This window comes from Narcine bancroftii, chromosome 5 (genome assembly GCF_036971445.1).
Source record: "Narcine bancroftii isolate sNarBan1 chromosome 5, sNarBan1.hap1, whole genome shotgun sequence".
Classification (NCBI taxonomy): domain Eukaryota; kingdom Metazoa; phylum Chordata; class Chondrichthyes; order Torpediniformes; family Narcinidae; genus Narcine; species Narcine bancroftii.
Genome location: NC_091473.1, coordinates 11,311,002 through 11,338,060, shown reverse-complemented (window position 1 = coordinate 11,338,060; position 27,059 = coordinate 11,311,002). Strand labels below are relative to the sequence as shown.

General features: G+C 42.4%; 1 protein-coding gene and 1 long non-coding RNA gene across 2 annotated transcripts in view; one reads left to right on the top strand and one right to left on the bottom strand.

The window, feature by feature from the left end:
* The window catches only part of LOC138763121 (zinc finger protein 850-like), a 131,083-nt gene that overhangs the window by 84,800 nt on the left and 19,224 nt on the right, over nucleotides 1-27,059 (bottom strand). The gene's annotated exons all lie outside the window — the stretch shown is intronic.
* LOC138763124 (uncharacterized) lies at nucleotides 13,281-20,017 on the top strand. Its single transcript, XR_011357327.1, has 3 exons — nucleotides 13,281-13,371; nucleotides 17,220-17,313; nucleotides 19,903-20,017. It is a non-coding gene; the product is annotated as an uncharacterized lncRNA (long non-coding RNA).

The window sequence follows — 27,059 nt, the reverse complement described above, 5'->3', positions numbered from 1 at the left end:
GCATCTTCTCAAAGTCTTTGTGGTCCCAGGGGTGGGGAGCTCTAACAGGGGCGCATCCCATCATGATCATGACCAATGATGCCATTCTCCAACACGTAGCCAAGGATAGCCACCCGTTTAGTCCTGAACATGCAATTGTCAGTGTTATAACGAGGTTCAGAGCTTTTGCCACGTGGAGAAAACTCTAGAGGTTGGTATCATGGTTTTCCAAGGTGTGGCCACAGAAGGTGATGTTATTGAGATAGGGGAAGGTAGTCTTCAACCCGTACTCATTCACCATTCTGTCCATCTGCCCCTGGAAGATAGAAACCCCATTAGTAATAACGAAAGGGACCCTCTGGAATTGATAGAGATGACATTAGCCTCAAATACCATATATGGAGGATCCTCGAGACGGATTGGCAGCTGGTGATAGGCAGCTTTCAGGTCGATGGTCGAATAGACCATTACTGCGTGACATCGTTCACCGTGTCTGAGATATGAGGGAGGGGGTATGCATCCAGGAGTGTGTACTGATCAATAGTTTGGCTATAGTCAATTACTAGCCTGGATTTGTTTTCCTCCTTAACTACTACCAATTGTTCTCTCCATGGGCTGGTGCTAGGCTCGATGATACCTTCCTCCAGCAGGCACTGAGTCTCCGACTTTATACTCTTGGTCTGCTGAGCTATACCTCCTCCTCTTAGTAGCAATGGGTCAGATTTGGGAAAATAGGAGGGAGAGGTCAATATTCAGTGTGGAGAGGCTGCATGTGGGTTCTGATTTTTGGGGCCTTCCGTTCCAAACTGTTACGGGGAAGAGACCAGAATACTCCAAGGTCACACTTTTAAGGTGACACAAAAAATCCAGACCCAACAACACCAGAGCACACAGTTCATCAAGAATATACAAGCGAAATTTACTGAATTCCCTCCTTCGAATGACAGGTGTACTATACAATGTTTTTGTACACGTGTAGAATGTGATTGAGACGCAAGAAATGTACGATAATTAGATTGTAATTTTGCATAGTCTGTGAGTCTATGAAACTCTCAGTAGAGCCTGTGTCAATTAGACACTTAGTGGAATGTCCGTTTACATTTACAGTCACTATAGAGTGGCTGAGCTGGTAAGGTCTGTCCTGATCTAGGACCATCGAGGCCAGGTCCTCAAAGACTCCATACTCCTCACTTGAGTGGCCCCCACCGTCCTGGGTTGCTCTGCGTGGGTAAGATGGTGTCGACCTTGTGGCACGGCAAGATGGCCGCCCTCCTTTTTCCTCTGACAATGACGGTGCCGAATTTGAATTCAGGGCACGGCAAGATTGCTGCCGAGCATTTTTGTGCCGTTTCCTCACCGCCACCCTCCATTGGTGTGTCGCGCTGCAAGTGGGTTCGGGTGAATTCAGGGCAGATGGCTTGGGGCTGGAAATGGATTCGGGAGCGGTGCAGGCTGTGGACTTCCTTGGGCTTCCATTCGTGCGACAAACCCTCTCCCAATGTCCTTTCTTGCCACAGCTAGAACACAAAGAGTCTTTTGCTGGGCAACAAGAAATGGGATACTGGCTCTTGCCACAGAAAAAGCACTCCCTGGCACAGGAAGTGGCAGCCGTTAGGTCTGAGGTAGAGGGAGCAGCCCGTCCTTGGAAGGGGTCACCTGGGTGAGTGAGTGAGCTGGCTTCGAGGTCATCGTTCTCGAACTTGGCCTTTTCCAGCGATTTGGCCAGTTCAACGTGGATAGCCAGGTCCTTTCATGTACCTCAAGCGGACCCCTGCGACTAGAGTGTCCCGGATCTGATCTTCCTCACAAACGTGGCCCGTAGCCGCTTTGTACCTGCACTTCTCGGCAAGCATCCACAGATCCAATAGGTAGTCATCAATGGTCTCTCCTGTCCACTGGTGACATAGAGTGAGTTGGTGCCTCGCTAGGATCTTGTTCTGTGACTTCAGGCACCTAGCTTTCAACGCCTTGATAGCAGTGTCATACATAGAATAGTCCCTGATGATTGCATACCCTTTTGTTCTTACCCTCTAAATAAGAGCGGACCTCCTGAATTCATCAGTGTGGAAGTGTTCTGGTAAACTTGTACCTCTCACTTTGTTCGTTTTAGATTGGTCACAGTGTTTGAGCTACCGAAAGAAAACAGACACACTCCGAGAGCACTTCAGTTTATACAAATCTTTATTACAAAATCTTAAGCTGATTTCAAACTATAATATGCAAGCCCTTCCCAATTATACTTATCAATGTCTGGACTGGTCCCAACTGCCGAAGCGAGGAAACAACCGCACACTTGTAGTAGGTTGTTGGGGCGCCGGTAGCAACTTCTTCACCTTCCCCAACCGGGATGTTGGTTAGACTCTAGAAGTTCTTCTTGCTGAGAGACGTTTCCACCCCTCAGAGAGTCTCAAACTTCAGCAGTGGGACCATGGCTTATATTACCCAAAAATTGTTTACTCATACCTTATCTCTTTGAATAAATGATTTACTTATCTTCAAGGTCTCCTGACAGTCTGCAACCAACAAAAGACAACTGCATCCCTGGGCCCCATGGTGGAATTTAGATTATGTCTTCTGATTCACATTCTTGCATAAGCTGGTCTAAATCCTCCATTACAGGAAGACATCGCATTCAGGTAGGCTTGGAAGCAGTCTAGCCAGTATGTGAACTCCTCAGCTGCATTGGGGACAGAGGGTCTATCAGTAGCATACCTGACTTGAGTACCACTTCCATCGTGAGGGAATAAGGTAATAAAATTGTAGCATGAATGAAAGCTCTCATTACTGGAGGGAGAACAAACATTTTCATTGGCTTATAGCTAAGGGTAGGGTTCAACAGTCGTCTTCAGAAGGGATCTGGATTTAGGCAGGAAACCAGGGTTACATGTGGACAGATGGGGGCGGAGCCAGGAGGCAGGGCCAGCCATCAGCGCAACACCCTACCAGTGAATCTCAGTTCACTGCACAAAGTTATCTGTCACTTTATTAGAATTGACCTCAGCAGCCAACTGTCTTTCATTGGAGCCCAAAGCTAGACCAGACAATCTATTTTCACCTATTATAATCAAAGGATCATTCCGCAACTGCGGTAGTTATTGGGTAAAGTCAGAAAAATGTGGTCCAATGTGGACAGGTGAGGATAAATGGAACACAAGTCATTGGTGACTATGAATTTTAGTACATTGTTGATGGTCAGTTTCACTACACTTGAATTTGCCTCCCTGCTAGTGCTCATTAGCTCCTTGTACATGTCTTTGAATTAAAGAAACTCTTATACAATTTCAGTTTGACTGTTAATGATGTTTGAGTACATGTCTGCTAAAAATTCCAATTTGTTCACATTATCTGTGTTGTCACGATGCATTGGATTAAACCACTAAATTTGGAAGCCACATTTTAAAATGCTCAAATCTTTTCCTTGTTCTATTTATAATAGAGTCTAAGGATTTAATTGATTTAGGTTTAGAGGATTATCAGATTTCATTTATCTATTTAGCTTTAGTTGTGGCTAAGAAATGTATAGCACTTACTTGGAAAGATAGAAATATACTAACTTTAGATAAGTGGTATTTGGAAATGAAATTTTGTTTGACTATGGAAAGGATATCTTTTTCAATTCAGGATAAGATGTCTTTTTATAAGTTAAAGTGGACTCTGTTTTCTAATTATATGCATTTAAGTTTGATTTAAATATATGTTTAAGCGTGATATTTTAGTATTGACAATTTTTTTTTGTTAGAATTTTTTTAGGTTAAGTTTTATCTCTTTTTTTTGTAAATGGGTATTTTTTTCCATATATAATATTGTCAATTTTATTAACTCTTCACTCTTTATTGGGGGGGGTGGGTTGGACTAATTTTAAGTTAGACTATTAATATTGTGTTACAATTAATGGGGGGGGGGGGTTATTTTGTGTAGTTTTCTGATGTAATATAGTAATCATACCTTTTTAAATTTTTTTTCTATTTTTCTTTAAATGTAATTCTCTATTGTATTCATGTTATAAAATTTTAAATAAAGTCTTCAAAAATAAAATAGAGTCTAAGGATGTTAAGTAGGATTCAACTTGATTTCTTTCGGGCATCAAGTATTCCTTCATCCTCTGCAATTTCTTCATAATCTTTTTCTTTTATGTTCTCTGTGCTGCTTGTTTCCATATTAATGTCACATTTTTCAGCCAACTCGGTTGCTTCATTCTCAATCTGAATTGAGATTCATACTCAATTCGCATGTTTTTCATATATTTTTCAAAAAAGCTGAATCAAATGAGAAGCCATTGCCAGATCTAGACAACTTTTCTGTAATTATATGGATAAACGAAAAGCCTTGTCTAGCACTTTACTCCAGAATATAAAAACAACTAAGAATCTGTAAGTACTGAGTGTTTCCCGTATACCCTTTGCCTCAGCGAGCTGTTTAGGAATACAGTTTTTTATCTCACCATCCAGAATTCTGGACACCCATCTAGTATTACAAAGTTTCTTTTAAAGTCAGTGCGAAAGATTTGATATGATTGCGTTGTTCTTTTAGTACTGACAGATGAGGTAAACGGCCAGACAAAAAGCTACAGACACTTTCTAGAGTGCATTTGGAGCAATGTCTCTAATCTATGTTTGGGGACCAGATATTTCACCTGACATGGTGCTTACTCCATCATGAGACTGACCTAACACATAGTCATTGACATCCCTGTTTTTGATTCCTGGAAGAAGAATGTTAAAAAAAAATTCCCTTCCCTTCCCTTTCCCCCTTACCCACCCAGCCAGCCCTCCTCCCCATCATTGCTGCTGTCCCCTCCCTCCCTTCTCCACCTATCATCTCCTGCCTTTGCCACCTCCCCCTCCCTCCCACTCTTTTGTTTGGAAGCCTGCCAACATTCTATCATACCTTGATGAAGGGCTCAAGTCTGAAACGTCGGTTTGTAGCGGCCCATGGCCCACTCCACAGGGCTAACATAGGAAATGGCCGTCAAACGTGGCGATCGAGTAAGCCGCACGCGGGATGAGAGACTTGATCCTATAGGCTGCCGTAATAGCGGCCGAATCAACCAATCACCATCAGTGGATTGCAGGGGATCCAATCTAGGCCTGTGGATCTAAGTGGCCAATCAGCAGTCAGCTCCGCTCAAGCCACACCCCGGTGGTGATGTGGCCGGCTGCATCTCAATAAACTTAGTGTCAACTACATTGTGTGAGAGGCTTCTTTCTTGTTATAACCTCGAGTTATAACCGTAGCAACTTGCTACAGGTTATGAATTTTTACCTTTGATACATAAAGGACACTGTTTGACCTGCTGAGTGTTTTTTAACTGGATGTTGAGGATGTGCAAGATTGTGATTAATTATGCATCTAGAGTCCTGGAAATGTTTCTGACAAATGTTTCCTCCTACCCTTAACTTGGGCCTTGAAGAAGCTGAGAGGCTTTGACAAGCCAAGGGTGAGCTACCAGTTGCAGAATATCCAGTCTCTTACCTGCTTCAACAAATACTCCATTTAGTTGTCAGATCCAATTGTTCCTTGTCTATAGATACTATTCACCTTTTCACACAAAGTGTCTCCATCTCCAAGCTCTGCAATCTTTCCCCGTTTAAATAATAATGCTTCTTTTATTTTACACTTTACTACAAAAATGGACAATTTCACATTTTCTCCCATTCAACCCCATTTGCTGGATTGTTGTCCACTCACTTAACCAATCTATATTCCTTCGTCATTTCCTTAAGGCTACTTTGCAACTTATTTTCCTTCCGGACTTTAAGCAACCAGTGCCCACATCTTTGTAAATTTGATAAACTTCTATAATGTTGAGGATCCAGCGCCAATCCCAGTGGCACATTTGGGAGTTGTCCTCATCAGCAACAATGACGAGTCGGCTTAGAGTGGAGGTTGAAAGGCTCGGACAGTGGTGCAAGTGCAACAACCCGAGTCTCAACGTGGACAAGACAAAGGAGATGATTGTGGACTTCAGGGGGGGTGAAGGATCACTTCACACTGCATTTCAATGGCTCCATTGTATAGAGGAAGGGGCTCTGCGGTTCTTAGTGTCCATTTAAAGGATGACCTATCCTGGACCCACAACACCTCCTCATGAACCTTCTGAAGGAGGTTGAGGAGGCAAAGCTACCAGTCACTATCCTAACCAAATTCGACAGGAACACAGGACTACTGGCTGGTTGCATCATAGGACGGGGTGGTAGCTACAAAGCAGCAGCAACCAGAAAGACACCAGCAGCAAAAAAAATGTGCTGGTGGTGCGTGCAGACAAAACCACGTGATTCAAGCATTATTGTAATTGGGGAATAATGATAGCTCTGACCAGAAGGTTCAAAAATTAAATGAGTGTCAAGTTTTAATTAATACATGTAAGCTGGACTTTAATGAAAAGTGTTTTTGTTGTTATAACAAACCAAAGGGATGTTTTTATAAAAAAATAATAAATTTCTGCTGAAACGCTCCACAAACATTTTATTGACAGTCATTTTGGGGACATCCCTTGTGATGCTGCCATCCAAGCAGATCCCACACCGCACCCACCAACGCCCCCCCCCCCCCCCCATCCCCTGCAGACGGAGTAATGCCTGTGGCTACAGTGGAAGAAATATGGCAGCCAATTTACATTGAAACATCCCACAAATGGTAATGAGGAAATGTGCCGGCTGAAAGATACCATTTGACGAATCATATGATATACAAAAAATGGAGCATTGGGGTCTAGTAATGTGCAGGTGAGATCACAGGCTAAATCCCCATCACCAAGGAAACAGCTAATCAAAGGAAGAACTTAGAAATGAATTGGTACAACAACAACAGTACTGAATTGGAACAACAACAACAACTCAGTACTGGATTGGTACAACAACAACTCAGTACCTGATTGGTATAACCGCACCCCAGTATTGGGTAAGTTTCACAGCAACATAATTTTTGTTACCAAAATAGAATTTATTCACTATGAATTATTTTCCTAGTGAAAATTGTTCAATGTCCCTTCCCTCCCCTCGTTTTGTATCCATACATTTCCATCACTGTACATTGTTACATTCCTTTCTATTTACATCATTACCATCACTGTGGTACCTTGTTGTTACTCCCCTCTGTCTCATCCCCTCAGTGCCCGGTAATGGGAGGATTCTAGGCTTTGGACCTTTGCCAAATTGTCCACGTGTTGGCTGCACTGAGCCTCAGTGTATCCCTCAGCGTGTACTCCTGCCGCCTGGATTGTGCCAGTTGGCTGCATTCCCTCACCGACATCTCTGTTTGCTGTAAGGCCAACAGGTTTCGGACGCACTGAAGTATGTTGTTCACCAAGTTGAAGGTCTGGATGTCTGACTGTATTCAGCCCCAGGAATAGCCTGTAGATCAGAGTGTTCTCGGACACACTGCTGTTGGGGTTGAACGGAGACAAGCACCCCTGCTTCCTTTTCCACACACTCTTAACAAAGAGATGGGTGATGGGTCACCATTTGGTGCTGGCACTGATGTGTTGGTGTCTGAAGACAAGGTTAGTGGGAGACTTTGTTTGCCCACCAGCTCCTCACTGATGACTGTGATATTTGGGCCTTTGGAGCAGGATCTGCTCCAATGGACTCTTTCATTAAAAAAGACAGCCATCTGTGTCACACGTAAGATTCTATGATCATTACAGACAAAGAAGCTTATTCAATAAGGCTCTGTTCATCCATTCAGAAAAAAAAAAACCCTGGCTTTTTTGCTTGTTTCATTAAATGTTTTGGAGGGTTTTTTTTTTCTTTTGAGTAGAATTAGAGATATTGTGGTGGATCTTGCCTCTTAGTTCTCGAACTGTCCTTCGGAGGTTTGCAGAAGCCTGGAGCGTGATGGGGTCCCAGCAGTGGACCGGCAGCACGAGGCTGGGCGATTTATTTTCCTCTCTCTGAGTGTCTGAACTGAACTGTCGAATTATGAAACTTAACTTTGGGCTGAATTGTTGAACAACTCAACTTAGTGTTTGTACAACTCACCAACGACTACAATGTAAACTTACAGTGAAGAGCAAATCAGGAGGGTAAAAATAGGGCAGGAGAGGCAAAGAGGGTAAAATCACATCCAAAGAAAGGAAATGTTTCATTAGAACAAAAAAGGTGAGTCAGGAGGGACTGAGTGGAGTCACAGTCGTGGAGGGAAAGTCTTCAATGAATATTTCCTGTCTTTGGTCATGGAAGCCAGGGAATTCAGGGAAGAGAATTGTGACATTTTGAAACATAAGCATATTACAAAAGAGGTGATGCTAGTCATCTTAAATCTCATAAAGGCAGATAAATCCCTGGAGCCTAAGTGTATCCTCTTACTTTGCAGGAAGCTAGGGGAAAAAAAAATGCTGATGCTCTGGCAGAGAATTTTGTATAATCATTAGCCTGTAACAGAAGTCTGGAGAGAGGCTCATGTTGTGCCTTTATTTAAGAGCTGCACGGACAAGCCAGGAAACTATTGGCAAATGAGCCTAGTTAGTCTTCGGAAAGTTACTGGAGTGAACTGTGAAGACAAGAGCTCCCTGCATTTGGAAAGGCAGGAACTGATTCATGATCATCAACTTAACTTTGCGCATGGAAAATATCGACTCACAAATGAGTTATTGAGCACAAGTGTTTGGAAGAGGTGACCAGGAGGATTGATAAGGGCAGGGCAGTGACCAGAAGTGTGCCCCAGGGAATGATATTGGTCATTATAGGTATGAGAAACTTGGATGAGAATGTAGATGGGTGAGGGAGTAAATCTGCAAACAACGCCCAAATAGGTGGAATAGTGGAGAGTGATGAAGGTTCCAACAGAATCAGGATGAACTGTAAAAATGGCCGAAGGAATGGCAGTTGGAATTTAACTTGGACAAGTGTGGAGTTGTCTTTTGCCGAATGGGTCGATGATTTATTGAGCACAAGTGAATCCGTAAAACGCTACAGATATTATTTTTCAATCCAAACACTAGAGATGCTGGAAATGTGAAATTGTACAAAAGAGTGGTGGGTATATGGAATGAGTTGCCAGAGGAAGTGGGAGAGTCGGGTAGAACTGTGTTAAAGAAATGTTTGGACAGGGAGGTGGATAGAAAAGGTTGAAAGCCACATACAGGCAAATGGGACTATCTCAGGATGGCAACTTGGTTGGCATTGACAAGACATGTTTGACTGCCTGTGGTGACATACCCACTGTATCCTGTGTAATGCACGTCGAAAGAACCAAAGACTTGTTGATCCAAACCAAGGCTTTTATTAGCTAAAAGACTGGAGCATATCACAAGTAGGTTGACCAGTCCAGAATGACCTGGTCTGGCTAGGAGCAATCTTTTAAGACCTGCCAGTAGGTGTGGCTCTCAGCCAATCACAGTCATCCTACACTACCCACTGGCCACCGAGACAGAGGTGCACCAAAGAAGAGGTACAAGGACTGCCTAAAGAAATCTCTTGGTGCCTGCCACATTGACCACCGCCAGTGGGCTGATATCGCCTCAAACCGTGCATCTTGGCGCCTCACAGTTCGGCGGGCAGCAACCTCCTTTGAAGAAGACTGCAGAGCCCACCTCACTGACAAAAGACAAAGGAGGAAAAACCCAACACCCAAAGCCAACCAACAAATTTTCCCTTGCAACCGCTGCAACCGTGTCTGCCTGTCCTGCATCGGACTTGTCAGCCACAAACGAGCCTGCAGCTGACGTGGACATTACCCCTCCATAAATCTTCGTCCGCGAAGCCAAGCCAAAGAAGACATATGTACATATACACATTGGTGATAGAATCTGTACTATCATATCCTGTTACTGGGTTACTGGCACTGTGTACATGTATAGCAGTGATGTGGCTGATTGAGTTGGGGGGGGGGGAGGGATGTGTTTATTCATTGCAGTTGGTCGGTCTGAAGGAAGCAGCAATAAAAGAGTCCCAAAGAGAGGAGGGAGAGAGAGTTGAACAAAGGTAGGAGAAAGATGAGTTATTGGGTCATTCTAAACACTGCTTTGCTGGGAACGTGAAATAAAGGAGAATTCTGAGGACAGAAGAGACTGTGACTGCTGGATTCTGGAACAAGAATACTGTTATGTGTGACATGGAGCAGTTCCAACAACTCTATTAGAGAGCCAAGCAGTCAGCATTCGAATCTAGTGCTATTAAGGAGTTTGTACGTTCTCCCTGAATCTGCGTGGGTTTCCTCCAATTTCTACGGTTTCCTCCCACTCTTCACAAACATCCAGGGTTTGTAGATGATTTGGTGGGTTTGGTGAAGTGGGGGGCATGGGCTCATGGGACAGAAGGGCCTGTTACCATGCTGTATGTCCACATTTAAAATGGAAACAGGTGGAAGAACTCAGAAAGTCAATGTCTCAGCCCAGAACATCAACTTAGACTTTTAGTCACCACAGATGCTGCTTGACTGGTTGAGTTCTCCCAATGCTCTATGCTATATTATAAAAGGAATTCTGAAGAGTGGCATGCAAATAGAAACAAGCGAGATTTCCAAGGCAAATGGTCCCAATGGCTCCCACTGTAATATGACATAAAATAGTTCAAGGTGATCCGTGGCCTAGTGTTCATTCTCAGCACACAGGCCCCAGTGGCAAGGCTAATTTACTCTCCCATCCATGGACAAAGACGATGGTCTTTTGCCAACAGCTGAGCTGGAGGGACTTGTGACCCAATACTGGAATTTCATTTGTAGGTCGGGATGGTGTGTCATCAGAAGAGGTAATTAATTGTAGGTGGGAGTTTTGGTGGACACCTGCTAGCCTTTTCATCCCATGCGGGTTGGAGGGATGCAGTTGAAGGTGTTGTGGCTTCGTGAAGTAGTAGTTTAGAATTGAAAGTTGCATCAAGCACACAGTCCAGAAATGGGGCATTTGGCCCCACTGATCAATGTCGACACATACTCCCATCTCTCTAATTCTCAGTCTATCAACACATTCTATATTCATTATTTCCTAAAACGTTGCTGTCTGCAAATACTCACGGCTCCCCTGGGCAGAGGAAATATTCAGACTAAAGAATTGGATATGATCAGATGTGCAATTTTGTTGTGGATGGACACATCGTCTCTGTATTCTTGCACTACATCTAATGGGGCATTTGGAGAGTGTTCTAGGATAGGCCTGGATCTTGGAGATGAATTGAAATAACTTTTAGGTGCTTGGGGATGAGGTGTGGTTGTTGGGAAAGGGGTGTGGGTGGTGGGGACAGGGTGTCGGTGGTGGAGACAGGGGTGTGTGTATGGGGCAGAGTGTGGGTGGTGGAGACAGGTGTGGAGGGGTTGCAATAGGATGTGAGTGGTGGGGACAGAGTGTGGATGGTGGAGATGGGTGTGGGGGGTTTGCAGTGGGGTGTGGGTGGTGGGGTTGGGGTGTGGATGGTGAGACAGGGTGTGGGTGGTGGGGACAGGGTATGGGTGGTGGAGATGGGGTGTGGGTGGAGAGGATGGGGTGTGGGTGGTGGGGATAGGGTATGGGGGTAGCAACAGGATGTAGGTGGTGAGGACAGGGTGTGGGTGGTGGAGACAGGTGTGGGGGGGTTGCGACAGGGTGTGGGTGGTGAGGATGGGGTGTGGATGGTAGAGACAGGATATGGGTGGTGGGGACAGAATACCATTTGTCACAGAATACCAGTTGTTATCGTTGAAACATTTCCCTATCTCTCCTTTCCCCAATCTGCCAAAACTCCAAGATCTTTGTTCTCCCCCAAATCTTCAATTTGACCCACGTTTCTACAAACGTTCGCCCCAAATTCACTTGGTCCATTTCTGGCCATTCTCCTCCCTTTCCTGGGCTCTCTGTTGCCCTCTTGGGAGACTAACTTCCTTTAACTCATCCCTTTTCATCCTTTCCTCTCACCTTTCACTTCATGCCCTGTCGTTTTTGAGCAGAAGACAAAGTTCTGGAGGAGCTTAGTGGATCAAGCAGCATCAGTGGGATAGAGGGATGGGTGACATTTTGGGTTGAGCCCCTCCATCAGAACTGAGAATGTATAGGGGAGCTGGCCAGTATAAAGAGGTGAGGGGGAGAAGGAGGGGTGAGATGAGCTGGCAGATCATAGGTAGGACCAGGTGAAGGGAGGGTGTGATAGGTTTAGCATGAATAAGAGTTCTCAAGACTGGAAGTAAAAGATACGCTTTTATTAGCTTATAACTGAGGGTAGGGTCTTACAGTGGTCTTCAGAAGGGTTCTGGGTTAGGCAGGAAACCAGGGTTATATATGGGCAGAGCCACCCATCAGTATAACACACCACCAGTGAATCCCAGTTCATTGCAATAGGCAGATGGAAGTGGGTAGAGGGAGGAGAGGAGGATTCAGGTCGAAGTGGAGAATGGGGCCAGATGGGCCAGGGTGGATACATTGGGCTGAAAGAGCTGCTTTGGTGGCGTAGAATTCTATGAAACAAAAGGAGGAATATGACTGGTGACATTGCTCTTCAAGGGGCTGGCATGGACTTGATGGGCAGAACAGGCTCCTGTGTCATAGTATGCAAGTTAGTCAATTTCCCCCCTCTCTCAAACCCCAGTAGGTCCAAGCCTACAGCTGGTTCCGGGTATTACTGCAGAAAACCTTCTCTGAACTGCTAATACAGGAACATGTTCTTTCAATAAGGAGATCAATACTGTAGACAGCCTTCAGCCGTGATCTAACTGTACATTTATTTAAATTTATTAAAGGGGACCTGAGGGGTAACTTTCCACAGAAAGTGTTAATTATAGACGACACTTTCCTTATTCTAATAGATCCTAATTTCAAAGTATCATCTTCCAAAAGCACGAGCTACGATATTCCAAATTTCGATCTCTTTAATCCAACAAATCCAACTCTGTGGCTGCTGCTTTATGTGGCTTTAACTCATTGATAAAATGATAAAAAGATGCAAACCGTGCATCTTGGCGCCTCACAGTTTGGCGGGCAGCAACCTCCTTTGAAGAAGACCGCAGAGCCTACCTCACTGACAAAAGGCAAAGGAGGAAAAACCCAACACCCATCCCCAACCAACCAATTTTCCCCTGCAACCGCTGCAATCGTGTCTGCCTGTCCCGCATCGGACTTGTCAGCCACAAACGAGTCTGCAGCTGACGTGGACTTTTTACCCCCTCCATAAATCTTCGTCCGCGAAGCCAAGCCAAAGAAGAAAATGGATATGCATTTTGCATAGCTTTGCATTAAGACTTTCATAACAATGAATAACAAAGTATTTATTGTATAATGATAGAGATATAAAACATATAAAGAAGCTTTTAAAAAGACACTTCCTCTACATGTTGTCAAATAATGAGCAAGTCATTAGTCTGGGTGGATATTACATCATATTACATCATAGTCACTATGGTAACATTACAAACCAACATTAATGAAGAGTTAAAAAACACAAGATTTTAATCTTTTCAAGAATGTTTCATGAAACAAGCAACCAGATCCAGGTAGGGCCAATAACTTATTTTCATTAAGGTGGGTGAGATACAAGCAGAAGACAAGGGTGAAAGGGGAAGGGGGAGAAGTTTAGGGGGAACATGAGGGGGAATTTCTTAACACAGAAAGTGGCTGGAGTGTGGATCTAGTTACCTTCTGAACTGGTGAATGCAGGTTCAATTTTAATATTTAAGAAGAATTTAGAGAGGTCCATGGACGGGAGGGTTATGGAAGGCTATGGACTGTGTGTAAGTCAGTGGGACCAGGCAGAATGATAGTTGGGTACAGAGTAGAAAGGCTGAAGGGCCTGTTTCCCTGTTCTAGTTTTCCATTCTTCTATTCCATACTCTCTCTCTTTCTCATTCTCTCTCCCTTTCTCCCTGTCCTCTCAATTTCTCTTTCTCATTCCCTTCCTTTCTCTCTCTCACTTTCTTTCCAGCTCTCTTCCTCTCTCTTGTTCTCTTTCTCATTTTTTGCTCACTCTTTTTCTCTTTTTCTCTCTCTTTATCTGTCAACATTTCTCTTTCCTCTCTTTTTCTGCTCTCTATCTCTTACTCTTTCATTTCTTTTTCTCTCTTGATCTCTTTCTTTTTCTCTTTTCCTCTCTCACTTTCTCTCTTTCCTTCTCTCTCCCTCCTTTTCTTTCTCCCACTCTCTCTTTTTTCTCACTTGCTATCTTTCTCTGTATATCTCTCAGTTTCTCTTTCTCTTCCTCTCTTTATCTCTCTCACTCCTCTCTTTTTCTCTTTCTCCCACTCTCTTACTATATCTTTCTCTTTATATCTCTCATTTTCTCTTTCTCTTCCTCTCTCTCTCACTTTCTTTCTATCTCTCTCACTCCTCTCCCTTTTTCTCATTCTTTCTTTCACTCTCTTCCTCTTACTCTCTCTTTTTCTCTCACTTTCTCTTTATTTCTTTCTATATCATCCATTTTCTTTCTTTCACATTTATCTCTCACTCCCCTTCTCTCTTCCCTCTCTTTCAATCTTTCCATCTCCCATCTATTTCTTAAATTATAAACCCCTTCCTTCTGACCCTTCTTTTGTAATAATTTCGACCAAAATTTTCACCAAAGAACCTCAAAATTTGATAATAACAAAATCAAGTATTTTCCAGCACTTTAAATTTTCCTTCATTCTACTAAAAGTAATAAATTTCCCAGCCTCCAAATAATCTTTAATTTTCCTAATACCATGATTTTGCCAAGTCGTTAAAAATTGATTCCCCATGGAGAATAGAATGAGTCTATTTTGAAATCAAGATGTTCTTCTGGACATTAATCCTTGCCCTCCAATCTCTTTATCATCCTTATTCCAAAGCCCAATTAAATGTTTCAGTCTGGGTGTTTCTCTGTTCTCTGTCACTAATTTTGTATTCCATTTATAAATACACACATGGATTTGTTTCCTCTATTTTACCATGTCCTCCATGTACACCCTTTCTGGAACTTTATATAAATCATACATTGTATTAATAAATCTCAACTGGGCTGCTTTATAATAATTCATAAAATTAGGGAGTTGTAAGCTCCAAAACCATATTTCTATGTTGATTTCTCCAAAGAAACTCTTGCTATGTCCCCTTTTCATAAAAATTTTCTAACACATGTATTTAATTCCTGAAAGAATTTTGAGAAACTACAATTGAAATCGATTGGACAAATACTGTCTTTGAGGAAAATGTTAATCTTAACACAGTTTTCTCCCCCGATCAAAGTAATGGGGACCATATTCCATCTTTCCAAATCTTCTCTTCTTTCCTTTAGTAGAGATAAACAATATAATTTAATTAATTTTGTTAAATCTGATTGCACACAAATACCTAAATATTTTATTCCTACATCTGGCCATCTAAATTCCATTACTTTCCTACATTTGGCATCATCCCCATTAAATAACGGCATCATTTCACTTTTAGCCCAATTAAGTTTGTAGCCCTTCTCTCTTTCTCATTTTCTTTCTTTTATTCTTTCTCTCTCTTTACTCTTGCACTCTCTTCTTTCACTTTCTTTACTCTCTCTTTCCTCTTGCATTCTCTTTCTCTCTCTTTCTCATTCACTCATTCTTTCTCCTCTAGTATTTTCTGTTTCTCTCTCTTGCCTTTACTTTCTCTTTTTCTATTTTAATACTTTATTTTAAACCACAAAACAAGTAACTAAAATATTTTTCTTCTCTCTTTCTCTCTCTTTCCCTCACACTCTTTCTCCCTCTTTAATTCTTCTCTTTTCTTGCTCTCCCTTTCTCTGTTTCACATTCTTTCTCATTTTTTCTTTCTCTCCCTTGTTATCTCTCCCTTCTCTTTTTCTTTCTCTATTTTTCTCTGCTCCTATGCTCTCTCCCATTCTCTCCCTCTTCAATCTCTTTTGTCTTTCTTTCTCTCCTTCTCCCTTATTTCTCTCTCATCCTCTCACTCTCTCCCCTCTCTATAACTTTTCCTCTCTTTCTCTCTCTCTACTCTTTCTTTCTCTGTCTCTCCCTTTTTCTCTTTCACTCTCTCTTTCTACTTTCTTTCCTTTTCTATGTCAGTTTTTCTCTCTCCCTTCCTCTTTCCTCTCTTCAGGGAGAGAAATGGTGGGAATTGAATTGATCTCAGGGCTGTGGATTGTTGGTGATTTGCCGTCGAAGGACCCACACAGGCTGTGGGAGACTGCCCCGTGGGAACCAGATATCGGAACCGGGATTCAAGAGGGGCCTCAGGTGCTGAAGGGCTCCTGATTGTATCAGAGATGTGGATCTGGAGTTGGGGTTGATGATGGTTTGGACTGGAGTCTGTGGCTGCAGAGGCTGGAGGAACGATGGAGGAGAATCCACAGACATTTAGTGTCACTGAAGGGACGCATTTGTTTGTCTTTCTCCTATTTTTAGGTGTGTCGGGCAATGTTCATATGGCTAATCTTTGTTTGTCATGGCAGGATAGAATTAAAGTATATGCTGTTTATTACATTTTCAATGTACATAACAATAAAGGAGCCTTTGAAGGGGGCTTGAAAGGTGCCAAGGATTGAGCTCTTATACAAAGGCAAACCACTGGTTTCTTTCTCACAATTTGGAACATTTCCATCTGTTGCATTTAACAGGGAATGATACCAAATATTTTAGACTTGTTGTTAGCAGTTCTAATTCATGCTTTAAACTTCTTTTAATCTGAAATATGTTCTATTAATGGCAGTATTCACTGTACTTTCACAAAATTTGATTCAAGTTAACGTATTCCTCAAGAGAAGTTCTCCATCACTGCTTTGCTATATCTAAATTTCAGATTTATTGTCGGAGAATATACATAGCGTCAAATACAAACCTGAGATTCCCTTTCCTGCGGGCGAGGCAGAATTTGCCACTTATTGGTAGTGCAAAAAATCCTGACTCAACATTCACATGTAAACAAATAAAGAAATGGAAACAAACTGTGCAATACAGAGAGAATTTAAAAAAAATCAATGAAGTGCAAAAGGGGGAGTCCTTAAATGAGTCCCTGATTGAGTTTGTTACTGAGGAGTCTGATGGTGGAGAGGTATTGATAATGTCTTGGATTAATACCTGATCTTTTAGTGGAGGCCTTCTTTGCAATGTAGAGTAGGCATAAGGGCACGGGCATGAGATAAACTCTGGAGTTCTGGTCCATTACTGATACTTCATTATAAAAGTAGATTTTCTGGTCATAATCACATTGCTGCCTTTGGGAGCTGACCATTTGGCTTCACGTTTCCTGTGTTACAATAATGCTGACTCTTCAAAGTACAACATTGCCTGTGTGTTGACCTGTCCTTTTTTTAAAAAATGAGACATTCTTTCCCATGTTAAGTTCATCCTTCCTCAGCAAGAGACTGAATAACCATTTCATTCTTGGATTTCCTTCATAGTACAGTAAAATCTCGGTAGAACAGGGTAGTTGGGGTCCAAGATTTCATATCGCATTACAGCCGAGTCGTGAATCTGTCATGATTCAGGAAACAGGTAAAAAAAATACTGTGACCCAAACCCTATAAATAAGACCTTTAAGACCTTTGAACTCCACATATTAACATACACATCTTGTAAATGAATCAGAAGGGTCAATTTTTGAGTTTGTGAACAACCTGTATCTGAACATTAATAAAACGAAAGAGTTGGTTGTTGACCAAGAGAACCCGGGGTGTGGGGTCAGGGGGGAAACATGCTCTGCTGACCATTGACAGCTCCACCATTGAGGTTGTCAAGAGTATCAAGTTCCTTTGAATGCACTTGACGGAGAACCTCACCTGGCCCCTTAATTCAAGCTCCATAGCCAAAAAAGCCCAGCATTACCTCTACTTCCTGCGAAGACTGAGGAAAGTTTATCTCCCACCCTCCATCTTCACTACATTGTACAGAGGATGTATTGAGAACAGACTGTGCAACTGCATCACCTCCTGCTTTGGAAGCTGTACCTCCTTGGATTTCAAGACCCTTCAGAGGATAGTGAAATGAAATCACCAGAAAAGTTCATTGGGGGCTCTCTTCTGACCATGAAAGACATTTACAGCACTCGTTACTAAACATTGTGAACTGATTTTAAGTTTTGTGTTTCTACATCATGAAGAAAGCCTCTACTTCCTCAGGAGTTTGCGTAGGAGCTAGTGGAGTTGTTCAAGTGAACTGGTACGATTTGAAGGGCCGACATGGCCTGTTTCCGTGCTGTAAACGGTTATATGGTTACAAAATGCTTCCAAGCTGAAATAAAAACATGGTACTGAAAATTGTCAGTGGATCAGGCAACATCTGAGAAGAGGAAAACAGATGATGTTTCTGGTTGGTGACCTTTCATCCTTAAAGGCTGGATTCCTTGTGGATGCAAATAAATGGACTCTCCCACATTCCACTAAAATGACCAATGCATTAATCCAGAAAGTTGTAAACTACAGGCTTTATCAGGTGGCCAGAATACCCCGATGTAAAGCCGCATATTATACCCCTATGCGGCTGTCGGGATACCCACCTGAAAGAGCCTGACGTGCCTCCGAGGCGCTCCCCAGCCCAACTCTGGGAGGGATAATTTTCGGATCGCCAAAGTCCCCCGATGCACCTGAATGCGGCCGCCTGAAAGCGGCTGCTGAGGGGCGGGCTGATGACACGATCAGCTGGCAACCCAAATCCCTGCTGCCTGACGGCCCCCACGCCACACGACCTGACAGCCCCCCTCCCCACTGCCCCTGCCCCGACAACCCCCACTGGCCAACCCTGCCCCGATGTCACTCGCCGGCCACCCTTACCCCAACGTACCGCCGACATCTCCTTCCCAGTAAGGCAGGGTCTATCAGGCAACGGGGCAGGGGGGATTCAGGGAGCGGGGTGGGGGCCTTGTCAAGCAGCGCACCGGGGGCCGTCGGGGCAGGGGTGGCCAATGGGAGACGTCTGGGCAGGGGCAGCGGGGAGGGGGGGCTTCAGGCAATGAGGCAGGGGCGGCAGGCAGGGGAACGTCAGAGCAGGGGCAGCTGGCGGGGGACGTCGGGGGGTTGTAGGTGCGGGCTGTCACAGCCTGGCTGGCCACTCCTGCACTGGGGCCACTCTCTGCTGCTCAATATGCGGCATATGGGTCTTCCCTACCCATAAACCCCCATGCAGCTGGAACTCTGTGGGAAACACAGAGCTGTTCCACCTGCATGGCGGATTATGGGTAGGGAAGACTCCATTGCTATGCCGCATATTTATGATGGGTGGCATGAGCTGCCCCGCCTACTTCAGACGCAGAGGCGCTACAAGGAGCATTTGGAAAAAACAGGCCCTTTTAGGTGGGCTGTAGCAGCCTTTTAGGGCTGCCACCTGAAAGGTGAGTCTTCAGACTGCAACCTGCTCCTGCAGCCGCCCTCAATGCAGAGGATGCACCTGAAAGTGGCTTAAGTGGGATGAGCAAAGATATTGCAATAGTGCCTGACCTAGACCTTGTGTGAACAATAGGTGTGGCATCCCCTCTCTCAAGGCTGTTATTGGAGCTTCCAATCCATGTAATTCTTCACACTGAAAACTGATCCAAGGTCACAATATCCAGAGTAAGAGTTTACATTCTACCAGAAGAGTTTATGAATTTGAATTCAGCACCAACATATCTGGAAATATGAAACAAGTAACATTAGATTCTGAAGCTATTATTTTAAAATAAAACTGGTTTAATTATGCCTTTCAGGAAAGGAAACTGATCCAATCTCTTGATGATAAAGTCTTCATGAAGGGGTCCGGCCCGAAACGTTGACCATTTTTCCTCCCACTGAGCTCCTCCAGCAGATTGTTCTGCTCTTTTGCTCTGGCTTCCACACATGTCTCCAATACAATCTATATTTTATTTCGGTTTGTGTTTTAAAATCGACTTCAAGAAGTAGTCGATTTGATTGCATAATTTGCTACAAAACATGCCAATGTTCATTAAGGTGCGTTAAAAATATTCATCTTGCCAGGGACCCCACTTATTGAGAATAAATAAGATGCTTCAGAAACTAAATTCTCAAACAAAAGTTGCAGATAAAGGAGCAGAATCAGGAGTAGATGACGGCCAAAACTAGGTTGTTTAATTTTCCTTCTTTCTACCCTCAGATGAATTCTTTGGCCTGGAGATCAAGGAAAATTGGGCCTGAAAAGGACAGCAGCCCGAATGGTCTTGAAACACCTCCAGCACCTTTAAGAATTAACAGATGGAGCTTTCCTCTCAGTTGCTTGTAGCTCATTTCCTCGGTGACCTTCATCTATCTAGCAGTTGTCACCTTGGGAATTTATATCCCAATGCTGCATTATGATTTAAAGTATATGGGTTATGTTGTATCCTTCACAGAATGTGGTAGGCTTCATGGAGTGTGTGTGTGTGTGTATTGGCTGGGCTCCGATATTTCCCCTTGAAATGTAATGGTTCCCTCCGCAAGTCAAAATTATCTCATCAAATGAGTTGGATACTTGTTGGGGTGGGGGAAGAGAAGCAGGTTGAGTTTGTCCATCAGCGTCTGTCTCTTTCCAGTTGGGGTGAAAAAGTTGGGCCCTGTATGTTGGGTGCTCCATGAAAATGCTGGAATAAAAATCAGGTTTTGCTAGTGGTGCCACAGAAAGTGATTGTGTCAGTGATGTGTAGAAGGAGTTTGTTTAATGTGGTAATTCACCTCGACAGGTTCCAAATTTCCCCATCTGATTTGGTTCTCGTGTAGATAGAAAAATATCCAACAGGACAAGACCAGTGAGTTTGTCAAGTCCGTCCCTTCTACGTACATCTGCTCAGGGTCTTGCAGGCCAGCCAAGTCCAGGTTCTAGCTACTACATGGGAGCCCCATGGGTATCAGGTCACATTTTCTCAGTTTCCCATCCATCAGTAATATTGTTGTTTTGGGGGTCAGGGTTTCTGTGAAGAACCATAGGTCAAAATGGAGCCAAGTTGATTATTTTTTTTATTTCCTCTCTTCCCAGAATTTAGATTTGGTCCTTAAAGGGCCTATCTCATTGGCCTGGAGACTAGGTGGCGACTCGAGTCTCCGCTGGTTGTGGAGACTAGCCAGGTCTCCGTGGAGTCACGGGAAATTCAAACATGCTCGATTTTTTTGGAGACTTTTTCCAGTCTCCAGCAGATCGCGGAGACGTCTCCCCAATGTTTCTATCAGTTGCAGCGATGTCGCGGAGATTAATTTTGTCTGCGACGTCTCCGAGACCTGCTGGAGACTGAAGAGATGTCGCGGAGACATCTCCCCAGTCGTGGACAAAATTAATCTCCACGACGTCGCCACGACTGCCGGAGACGTCTGTAGTGGAAGATTTAAACCATGTTTTTTACTTTTGCAGCCTTTGCTTCTGCAAGGTCGAGAACCTGCTTGTTTTTAAGAATCAGCAGACATAAGCTAAATTCCACCGAGGGGCCAGAGATGCAGTTATCTGAAGAAAGGAAATCTGTGTCCCAAGAACATTTAATCTTCTTGCTTGTTTTGGTCACAGACTGTCAGAGGCCTAGCCTTAATGCAAAATAAACCACTGTATTCAAAGAGATAAGCTGAAAATTATGTTATTCGATAGAAGCCTAGGCATGCTAGCTTGCTCGCTTATCTTTCTTACTGTGCTGGGAATAGGTGCTTGGGTAAGCAATTTTTGGGTAATATAAGCCACGGTCCCGCTGCTGAAGTTTGAGACTCTCTGAGAGGTGGCAACATCTCTCAGCAAGAAGAACTTCTAGAGTCCAGCCAACGTCCCGGTCGGGGGAGGTGGAGAAGCTGCTACCGGCACCCTGACAACCTACTACAAGTGTGTGGTCATTGCCCCGCTTCAGCAGTTGGGACCAGTCCAGGCGTTGATAAGTATAATTGGGAAGGGCTTGCATATTGTAGTTTGATATCAGCTTTAGAATTTGTAATAAAGATTTGTATAAACTGAAGTGCTCTTGGCATGTGTCTCTGTTTTCTTTCAGTAGCTCAAACATTGACCAATCTAAAACGAACAAAGTGAGATGTACAAGTTTACCCAGGACAACATCGCGGTGATGCCCCGCGACTTCTGGGTGAATTGGTTGTCACCTTGTCTGGAGATGTCGCGGAGACGTCTCTGCAAATGAGATACCAGTGTAACAGTGGGTTCAGATAATTGGGCTGTTATTTCTTTACCATCTTATTGTCTATGTGGCTGCCACGTCTATTGACTTAGAAAATAACTATGTGTGGGCCACAAAGGGTAATATTCCAACATTCGCCCAAGACCAGCAGTCTCAGTACTGCAACATCTGTGATGTGGATGTATATGTATCTGTTCATTTTACCAGTGTATATGACATGATTCACAACCAGTACTGCTACCTCTGTGAAGTGGATGTGCATGTATCTGCTCATTGAACCGATGGACATGAAGATTGAATTGTGCACCTTTTGCTGTTTGGGTCTCTGCTGGATGAGTGAAGTGTCTGGGATTATTGCAGCAGGTTGGATGATGCATTGAACCAATTAATATGATTTATCAATTAGGACATTCTACTACTATCTTCAGATGAGATCTTTTCTCCAGGATAAATTAGGTCCAACCATGGCCCTACCAAAGTGCAGTGATATGGAGTCCACGATTCGAAGGGGGAACACTCGGAAATACATTTCGGCAATGTATTTCCTCCTCCAAGCGAAAGAACCTAAACTAAGCCTTCATTAATCAAGGTAGAAATGGGATTCGGACCAAGGGATAACAATTGATGAGTAATGCTAGTCTGACCTGTGTCGGACCAGAATGACTGCAATCATCAATGCATGGTATAGGCTGGTGCAATACAATTTTTTGCACCAGCCATACCTTATGCCTCAAAAGATTAATAGATCTAAACCAGAATTATCAGACCAATGTTTTAGATGCGGCATTGAGACAGGGACCTTTGTGCACGTGACCTGAACATGTACCACGGTGGGGGGGGGGCGTGGCAAGATGGCGTAGGGAAGAGACGTGCCTTCCAGACCTCTCCTGACTCTGATTTATTGTTTTGTCTTTAAGTGCCCGTTAAAGTTCTTTTAAAAGTTTATAAATAATAAGAGGTGTTGGATTAGTGCCTAATGGTTTATATGCAAAAAATGAGGTACAAGAAAATATCAACAGACTGTTAAAAAACTACATTTTCCGAAATTGTCTGAGCCTACTTGTTTACAAGAAGCCAGGACTCAACGTAGAATGGATCTAGAGGAGGACGTGCAGAGTTCGGCATTGAAGCTTCGTTTTAAGCCGGTGAGGCTCTCTGAAGGTCGCACTCAACAGCTTTCAGAACAAGGGGCTGGACGGGTGCCAGTGTTTCGCACAGTGGCCACTGCAGGCGTTGTTGCTGAGGCTTTGACAGTTGAATCAGCTGGGGCGCCACCAGCTGGAGAGTTAAAGAGCTGTCATTCGACTGCTATAGTGGTGGCGCTGCAAAATGCATCTTCAATTACAACGGTTTTTCCAGACATCGATTCAGTGAAGATGATTAAAGAGATTTGGCTTAAAGATAACCCTGATCTTCAGTCTCCTGGCATTGCTGGGGGGGACTTTGAGAGGGATTTTTATACGAAGTCAAACTGCTAGAAAAGATACTAAATTAAGGGAAGGGACCGATGATCCCGTGGTCTCTAAGGAACAGCAAGACCCCATTATGCCTGAATCTACTTCTGTTGAAATGTCTGTTAAGGATCTTGAAGATAAGATATATTCTGTATCGAGTCACTTAGCTAATTTTGTGAACCTGTTTATTTCCAAGATTAATGCGATGGCGGAAGTCATTAATGGAGCTTTTAAGCTTGAAACCATTGAAAGGTTTGAAATGTGTGATCAAGGTTTAGTCGATGCACAGGATCAACTGCAAGATGAAAATAGAATAATTGAAACATTGCAGATCCAAAATAAAAATTTAGCAAAAAAGGTTGATTATTTGGAGAATCAATCTAGACGGAACAACATGAAAATTGTTGGTTTGCCAGAAGGCAGAGAAGGACCAGATCCAAGAAAATTTTTTACTGAATGGATTCCACGAGTGTTAGGATAGGATAAATTCCCTGAAGGTTTAATACTGGAACGTCCTTATAGAGTTTTAAGAAGAAAATCTTTTTTCAGGACAGAATCCAAGATCTGTTTTGATCCGTTGTTTAAACTATTGTGACAGAGAGACAATTTTACGTACGGCTATTAGAAATGCCCAGCAAAATAGATTTCCTTTGATGGTTCAGAATAATCCTGTTTTCTTCTATCAAGATTTGAGTCAAGAAATTATGTTTCAACGATGCGAATTTAATTCTGTGAAAGAATGGTTGTGGAAAAAAAGACATAAGGTAACGTTCAGGTATTCTGCAGTACTGAAGATTTTTTAGGATGGAAATTAGCCAAAGTTCTTTGACAATCCTAAAGAGGTTATGGACTTTGCTCAGTCTCTACCAATCATGCAGTTTCAGGAACGATGTAGTCCTTCAAGGTCTCCAAAGAGAGTAGAGATGTAAGGTGGGATCCAGTTTTTTAAAAGAAATGGAAGCAATGGTGACCGAAGTGGTAATGTTGATTTAAAAAAATAAATCTTTTATCTTTTTTTTGAGAAGAGTTTAAATAGTTTAAATAATGATGATAGTTTAATGAAATGGGAGTTGGGAGAGGGAACTGGTTGGGCACTAGTTTCCAGAAGTCATCAGCTACCTGTGAGTTATCTCATACCCAATATTTTGGGGGAGTTACTGCTTTGGGCGGTTTAAACAGGAGGAGGTAGTTGTGACCTCCGACTTGTTTTTTTTTTCTTTTTTTTTGGGTTAAGAAGTGAAGGTTTTTTTATTATTATTTTTTTAATAATAAATAATTTTTTTTAACTCTTTTTGTTTTCTGATTGTAATTGAGAGGGAATTAGGAGGTTTTTTTTCTCTCCTTTTTTTTCTTTTTTTGGGGTTTTTTTTCTCTTTTTTTCTTTCTTTTTTAAGAGGATGATGTCACAGAAGATAATAAGTCAAAAATTGAGGATGTTGAATTAGATGAAGAGGAAGATGAGGGGAAAGGTGATAAGAAGAAAAAGAAGAAAATTAAGTACAAATACATTGAGGGAGAAGAGTTTAATAAAATTAAGTTAATTTCGATAGAGAATTCGAAGATGTTATAATTGAAGAATATGGAGAATTTTATAAGAGTTTGAACTTTTTTCTTTTTTTTTCTTTTTTTATATATAAGGGGAGGGGAAGGGAATAAAAAGTTTATCTGATTGTTTTTCTAAGGGATGTTTTTGTTCTCTCAATGAATTATAAAGGAAACTTGCTATTAATGGAAATTCTGTATTTATGTATTATTAATTATGATTTTTTTGAATAACAGATATGTGGTTGATATATGATTTTAATATTTGAACTTAGTTTTGAAGTGGATTTCATTTGTTAAATACATGTATTATGTTTCATTTAAATATATGTTTAAGGGTATTATTTTAGTATTGATATTTTTGTTTGTTGTTAGTAATTTTTTGTTGTTAAGTTTTATCCTTTTTTTGTAAGTGGGGTTTTTTCTATTTTATTTACAATATTGTTAATTAATTCTTCACTCTTTATTTTGGGGGGAGGGTTGGACTAATTTTAAATTAGATGATTAATGTTGTGTTATAATTATTGGGGGGGTTAATTTGTGTAGTTTAATGATGTAGTATTCTAATTTTTATTATCTTATTTTTTATTATTTCTTTAAATGTAATTTTTATTTTATTCATGTCATAAAATTTTAAATAAAGTTTAAAAAAAAAACATGTACCACGGTGGGGCCCTTTTGGACAGATCTAGGTGAAGTCCTAGGAAAAATTATAGGTAAGGAATTGCCACAAGACCTGGAGTTGTTTCTGTTGGGTAATATAATGGGCATAAGACTTAAAATTAAGCTAAGCTGTTCAAATTTCAAATTCAATTTGCAATGATCGCATTGGTGGTTGCCAGGAAGTGCATAGTGGTTACCTGGAAGTTGACCATTTAAATATTGCGCAAGGCTTTGTTCCCCTGGAGAAAATCAGTATAACTTAAGGGGGAGATTTGGCATCCATACCTAAACTTTATAGGAGCACAGTTGTAGGGAGGACTGCTGCGCCTCGCTGCTTTGCCTTCCCTGTTTTCTCCTCAGTTTTGGAGGGGGGGGGCACAGGGGGCCTGTGTCAGCTGGGTAGTCAGGAAAAGAAATCAGCTGGCCACCATGTCATGACATACCTATAACTCCCTGATGAACGATTTATTCCTTTGTTGTGAGTGCTTTTATTGTCCTCTGTGTGTGTGTTTTTTGATTAGTTAACTGTTAAATGTTAGGTGTCACGGAAGTGGGAGGTGGGAAGGTAAGGAAGGGGATAAATTTGAACTCAACAGAAGAATCTGTATAGAATGGATTTGGATACGTTGTAGTCGATGTTGATTGTACTCACTGACAATGATATTGTTGAAAGCTCTTTGAGTCCAACTCTGGAAAATTATAAATAAAATATTTTAAAAAAATCTTTTCTGCACCCTTTCGAGAGCCTTCTTGTACAACGCAACCAAAAGTACACAGGACTCCAGATTTAGCCTCAGCAAAGATTTGTATAGATACAATGTGATTTCCTTACTCAATGTCCTGCCAAATGAAAGGAAGCAAGTCTTATGTTCTCTTTACCATCCTATGTGGTCACTTCACTCAGGGAGCTATGGATTTGGACCATCAGATCTCTCAGTACTAACTCTGATGCTTTAGAGGCTCCTGTCATTAACTGTGTATTTTCCCCTTCTATTTGAGTTTCCAAAGTGCAGCACTTCACACTTTCTCAGATTAAACTCCACCTGCCATTTCTCTGCCCCATCTGGAACTAATTTTTTTTCCCTGCTGACATTCTGCACTGTCCACAATCCCTCAATCTTTGCGCTATCTGTACACTCACTAACCTTCCGACCTGCTTCTTCATCCAAGTTATTTCCTGAATCTACATCACAAAACGGTCCCCGTACTAAACCCCATGGAACACCACTGGTCATGGACTTTAGCCAGTGTCAGTCACATCCTTCCACCATGAATCTCTGTCTTCTATGGACAGGCCAGTTCTGAATCTATATGATCAATTTGTTGTGCAGATCTATGTTTCGGATCAGGTCTAAATTATAAATTATAATTTAAATCAGGAGCCTCTTGCTGGAAGTTTCCATGTAAAGGTAAAATTATTGTCACGTAATACTACATTTAGAATGTAACATACATGAAATTCTTTCACTTTTATCATTTTATCAACTATAAGACAGATAGAAAGTCGCCACCTTGTC